Source organism: Octopus bimaculoides, chromosome 25, assembly GCF_001194135.2.
Source record: "Octopus bimaculoides isolate UCB-OBI-ISO-001 chromosome 25, ASM119413v2, whole genome shotgun sequence".
Taxonomy (NCBI): domain Eukaryota; kingdom Metazoa; phylum Mollusca; class Cephalopoda; order Octopoda; family Octopodidae; genus Octopus; species Octopus bimaculoides.
Genome location: NC_069005.1, coordinates 30,698,981 through 30,705,227, shown reverse-complemented (window position 1 = coordinate 30,705,227; position 6,247 = coordinate 30,698,981).

Sequence of the window (6,247 nt, the reverse complement as noted above, 5' to 3'; positions counted from 1 at the left end):
TTTTTTTTTTTTTTTCTTTTAACCTTAACAGGATTTGAACTCGGAATGAAAAGGAATGTAACTAAATGCTACGAGGCAATTTTGTCTCATGCCCTAACAGATTCTATCAATCATCACCAGTTATATTAATAATAATAATAATAATAATTATAGTCCTTTCTACTATAAACACAAGGCTTGGATTTTGTAGGGAGTGGAGGACAGTCAGTTACATCAACCCAGTGTTTCCCTGGTGCTTAACTTACCGCCCCCTGAAACGATGAAAGGCAAAGTTGACCTCAGTGGAATTTGAACTCTGAACGCAGAGGCAGACGAAATACCACTAAGCATTTCACCCAAGGTGCTAATGATTCTGCTACCTCACCACCTTTATAATAATAATGGCAACAGTAACAGTATAGACAATAATAATAATAGTAATAATAATAATAATAATGGTTTCAAATTCTGGCACAAGGCCAGGGATTTTGAGGGAGGCACAAATCAATTATATCGTCCTCCAGCACTCAACTGATGTTTACTTTATCGACCCCTGCCGAAAGGATGAAAGGCAAAGTCAACCCCGGTGGAATTTGAACTCGGTAAAGACAGACTAACTGCGGCCAAGTGTTTTGCCCAGCGTGCTAACAATTCTGCCAGCTCACTGCCTCAAGAATAAAAAAAAAAATAATAATAATTATAATAATGACAATTCTGTCTGCTATGGGCGCAAAGCCTGAAATTCAGTGGGGAGGGACTTGTCAGTTACATGAATCCCAAAAGGATGAAAGGGCCAAGTCAACCTCGGCAGAATATGATTTCCAAATGTAAAGATGGATGAAATGCCACTAAGTGTTTTGTTCGGTGTGCCAATGATTCAGTGAGCTCTTCACCTTAATAATAATAATAATAATAATAATAATAATAATAATATGTTGATTTATATTTGCCATAAGGGCATTGGGTGAAGCAGACATTACAAGGACTGTTTACGGTTTGTTTTGGAGATTGACAAAAAAAGATGAGAGGAAGAAAGAGAGAGGAGGGGGTGGAGATGAGATAAGAATATACATGGGATACAAATGTTGTTGTTGTGGAGGTGTTACTGTTTGTGACATATTATATATGATGTTACGAATTTTAGGGGAGAGAACAGTGCATTAAATCTATCCCTCATTATTTCATTGGTCTTTTGTTTTGTTTTTTGTTACGTTTTATTAGTTTCAGGGGGAGATAAGAGAGCAATGTTGACATCGGCAGACTTTGAACAAAGAACTTAAAGGGACATAACTGAATACTGCCTAGCTCTGTGTCTGAGAGAGTTTACCACTTCTGCCTCTCTCTCTCTCTTTCTCTCTCTCTCTCTCTCTCTCTCTCTCTCTCTCTCTCTCTCTTTCTCTTTCTTTCTCTCTCTCTGTATATGTATGTGTGTGTATATAGTGAACATTTATAATTTTGTGTGTGTGTATATAATGAACATTTATAATTTTGTGTGTGCGTGTGCGCGTGTATTTGTGTGTGTGTGTGTATATATGGGTGTATGTATATATGTGCGCGTGTGTGTGTATTTATAGATACATGCAAGTTTGTATGTATATGTGTGTATATATATGTATTATATACATATATTGTTCTGAATGAATGGGGCCTGCTGTGAACATGCACCCATAGATTGTAGGAGGATAACTGGTAGGAGAGGCCACTTGTCACAATGTTCAGGATGATCAGAGTTTTGTCAAGGTACCCAAGTAGCCCTCAGAGGTCTCCACATACTGCCAATTCCTTTGATAGGAAATATCTATATACAAAACTACATATGTATGTGTGTGTATATGCATGTCTTATGTATGTATGAATTAGTGCATGTATATGTACAGGATGGTATGTACCCTAAATACCAGGAACGTTTTTCAGTATCCCCTCATATATATTAAACTACATATGTATTTATGTACACGGATGTGTGTATGTGTACATATAATATGTATGTATGGATGTGTGTATGTATACATAGTGGAGGCGCAATGGCCCAGTGGTTAGGGCAGCGGACTCGCGGTCATAGGATCGTGGTTTCGATTCCCAGACCAGGCGTTGTGAGTGTTTATTGAGCGAAAACACCTAAAGCTCCACGAGGCTCCGGCAGGGGACGGTGGCGAACCCTGCTGTACTCTTTCACCACAACTTTCTCTCACTCTTTCTTCCTGTTTCTGTTGTGCCTGTAATTCAAAGGGCCAGCCTTGTCACACTGTGTCATGCTGAATATCCCCCGAGAACTACGTTAAGGGTACACGTGTCTGTGGAGTGCTCGGCCACTTGCACGTTTAATGTCACGAGCAGGCTGTTCCGTTGATCGGATCAACTGGAACCCTCGACATCGTAAGCGACGGAGTGCCAACAACAGCATGTATACATATATGTATGGATGTGTGTATATATACATATAATATGTATGTATGTATGTATGTATGAGTGCATGTGTATGTACGTAATACAGTAATCCCTCACCATATTGTGGTTTATTCTTTAAGCTTACATCGATTCCTCCATGGTGGTGTTTTGCATTTATAAAAAAATAAATATATACAAATTATAAAAATAGTAATAATAATAAAAATATACAGTACAGTACTGTTTCTACTTTGTGGATTTTCACTTATCACAGGGGGGATTTGGAATGTAATACCAGTGATAGTCGAGGGATTACTGGATATGTATAGAAGTGGATTTATTTTTTTAGAATATTTCCATTTTTTTTCATTATGTATATATATATATATTTTTTTAATATTTATATCTAGTGATAACACTAACAATATTGACTTCTAGCATCTTAGTATTATCACATAAAATTACCAATAGTGATTACAATCCCCAAGCAGCAGATGGCTTCTTAATCTTGTAAATAAACCAGCTACAAACAGAAACGGCTTCCATTCTCCAGCTTTGAATTATCGCCAGAGCGTTCGTTACCTGACAGGTGGAAGACAAGGGGAGTAGGGCTGAGATTGAAACCTTGCCACCTGTTTACCTCCATGGAAGGATTTTTTTTTAGAATAACTATTGATGACTATTCTTTTACATTCTTTTACCTGTTTCAGTCATTTGACTGCGGCCATACTGGAGCATTGCTTTGAAGTGTTTTAACTGAACAAATCGACCCCAGTACTTATTCTATCAGTTTCTTTTGCTGAACTGCTAAGTTACAGGGACACTAGCATTGATTGTCAAGCGATGGCAGGAGGACAAACACAGACACACTTGGAAGACTGGTCGGATTATCATTATTTCTATGGATCTAAAGACTGGTCGCTATTTAGTATATAATTTAGTTATTGTAGGTTTACTATTAATACCGAAACAGATGTACATAGATTTATGTGTTTCTTTGTTGTGGTTTAATTCTAAAGGTAGTGTTTAATCCTGCCTACGTTTAGATTGAATGAATGTGGTTATTAAGCTTTCGCTTTTATATTATACTATGGCAGTGAGTTAGCTGGCAGAACTGTTAGCGTGCCAAGCAAAATTGCTTAGTGGCATTTCACCTGTCTTTGTTCTGAGTTCAAATTCCACCAAGGTCAGCTTTGCCTTTCATCTTTTCAGTGTCAATGATGTAAACTACCAGTCAAGCACTGGGGTTAATATAATCAATCATTCCCCTCTCCCAAATTTCAGGCCTTGCGCCTGTAGTAGAATGTGTGTGTGTGTGTGTGTGTGCGCATATATACACATACACATTTATACATGTTCTCACCTGCCCTAGTTGTTTTTTTTGTTTTATGCTTTGTTTTGTTTTTCAGTGTTGTAGTTTGAAAATATTAATTAGCATAACGAAGATATCATCTTCCAGATGTATTTTCAAAGATATTATTGGGGCTATGGAACGGTAGGGAGGAGCTGTGTGTGTGTGTATGTAAGGTGAGGGTGGTGATAAAAATTGGTTCAGGCAGATAGAATTACTACAGATTCTCATGTTTTTATTTTTTTATTTTCTTTATATTTATCAATTAATCCTTTTATTAGCAAAATATCTGTAATCAAACGATACTGCCTTTTTTTTTTTTGCTTTTTGCTTTTTTGTTATTTTTGATTTGTTGTTGTGGTTGTTGTTGTTCAAACACTGGGTCAAGGTTATGTATGAGTAAATGGATCCATTTCAGATGGGATGGTCATGACCTAAATTTAATGTGTCCTCATTTTGGGATTTTTTGTGTTCTGCCAATCAGCTGTCTTCAAATTTCACCCTTACCATTTTAGTAAGGGGAGGGCACATTGCAGAGTGTAGTCCTAGATAAATATAGTGTAGCATCCTCCTCCTCCTCATTATCATTTAATGTTCTCCTTCTATGCTGGCATGGGTTGGACAGTTTGACAGGAACCGGCCAGGCCGAAGCCTGCACCAGTCTTCTCTGACTGTTCTGGCAGAATTTTTACAGCTGGATGCCCTTCCTAACACCAACCACCCAGCAGAGTGGACAGAGTGCTCTGTGTGTGGTAGCAGTTACAGGATGTCCAGACCTTGGGGTCATCCACAAGACTCTCCCCTCCCCTCCTAAATTAAGTGACCCACTTTTGCACTGTTGATAAATCTGAACCATCATCTCCTAATGTAACAACCATTTCAGCATGGTTGTTCTTGTCGGCTAAACCTTTTTTTTTTTTTTTGAGGTCATCATCATTGTCGTTTAACGTCCACTTTCCATGCTAGCATGGGTTGGACGATTTGACTGAGGACTAGTGGGCCAGGAGGCGACACCAGGCTACAATCTGATTTGGCAGAGTTTCTACAGCTGGATGCACTTCCTAACGCCAAAAAAAAAAAACCATGTTGCCAAATTTTGTCCATTTTTAAAAGAATTCGCTTCTAGTTACTTTTGAAGTGTTCTTTGAACAGTCAGATGTCAATTTACCTGGAAAGAAAAAAATGCAGTTATTAATAAGAAGGGTTGAAATTAATGCGCGCAAGATTTCACAGCTTTAGCATCACCCCTTCATAGTCACCCTATGGACTTTCCAGCTCACCCTCCTAGCATCCTTGTCATCATAGCAGCAGCATCACCATCATCAGCGTCACCAGCCTCATCAGCGTCACCAGCCTCATCAGCATCACCAGCATCATTGTCGTCATCGGTGTCGTCATTGTCATCATCAGTAGCATAGCATCATCATCAACATCATCATCATTATCAATAGCAGCAGCAGCAGCAGTAACATAACAACTAATTACAATCAATAACAAAGTTTTCGCCTTCTGTTGATTTGAAACTGTTTCTTGCAAACGAGCTTCGTTACCATTAAGCTATCAAAAGAAACTTAATAACTTCTATTGACATTTAATGATGTTTGTCTTGTTTTCTTCTTCACACCTTCTTTCTGTCTTTCTTTATCTCTTTCTTTCTTTCTTTCATTGTTTCTTTCTCTCTGTCTTTGTTTCTTTCTTTCCTTCTTCCTTATCGAATTACAACTAATTCACTTTCAAACCTTCTTCACTCCTAAAATGATTCCGTTAATGTTATTTGAACCCACATACAACTTGGCGTATTATTTTTATTTTACAATTTAAAAAAGAAAAAAAAATTTTATATCTCATTTCATTTTATTCATGTTTACATTTAACCTTGATTCATGTTGTTATTCATCATCATCATCATCATCATCATTTAACGTCCGTTTTCCTTGCTGGCATGGGTTGGGCAGTTTGACTTAGATCTGGAGAGCCAGCAGTTGCACCAGGCTCCAATCTGATCTGGCAGAGTTTCTACAGCTGGATGCCCTTCCTAACGCCAACCACTCTGAGAGTGTAGTGGGTGCTTTTTACATGCCACTGGCATGGGAGCCAGTCAGGCAGACCTGGCATCGATCACATTCGGATAGTGCTTTCTATGTGACACCAGCACAGGAGCCAGTCAGGGGACACTGGTCACAGCTACGATATTGGTTTTACTTGACTCAACAGGTCTTCTCAAGCATATCCTATCAGCTGACGCATCAGGGGTGTTCTTAACAGGGCCGGACATGCATGGCTGCAATCTCACTCTAGTTGCCGGGTCTTCTCAATCGTGGCATATCTCCAAAGTAAATAGGCAGGTGATGGATGAGTAGATAAAGGGATAGATAGATGATAGACAGATAGATAGATAGATAGATAGATAGATAGATAGACAGAAAACAGATGGATAACAGAGATAGATAGACAGAAAACAGATGGATGACAGAGATAGATAGACAGAAAACAGATGGATGACAGAGATAGATAGATAGATAGATAGAT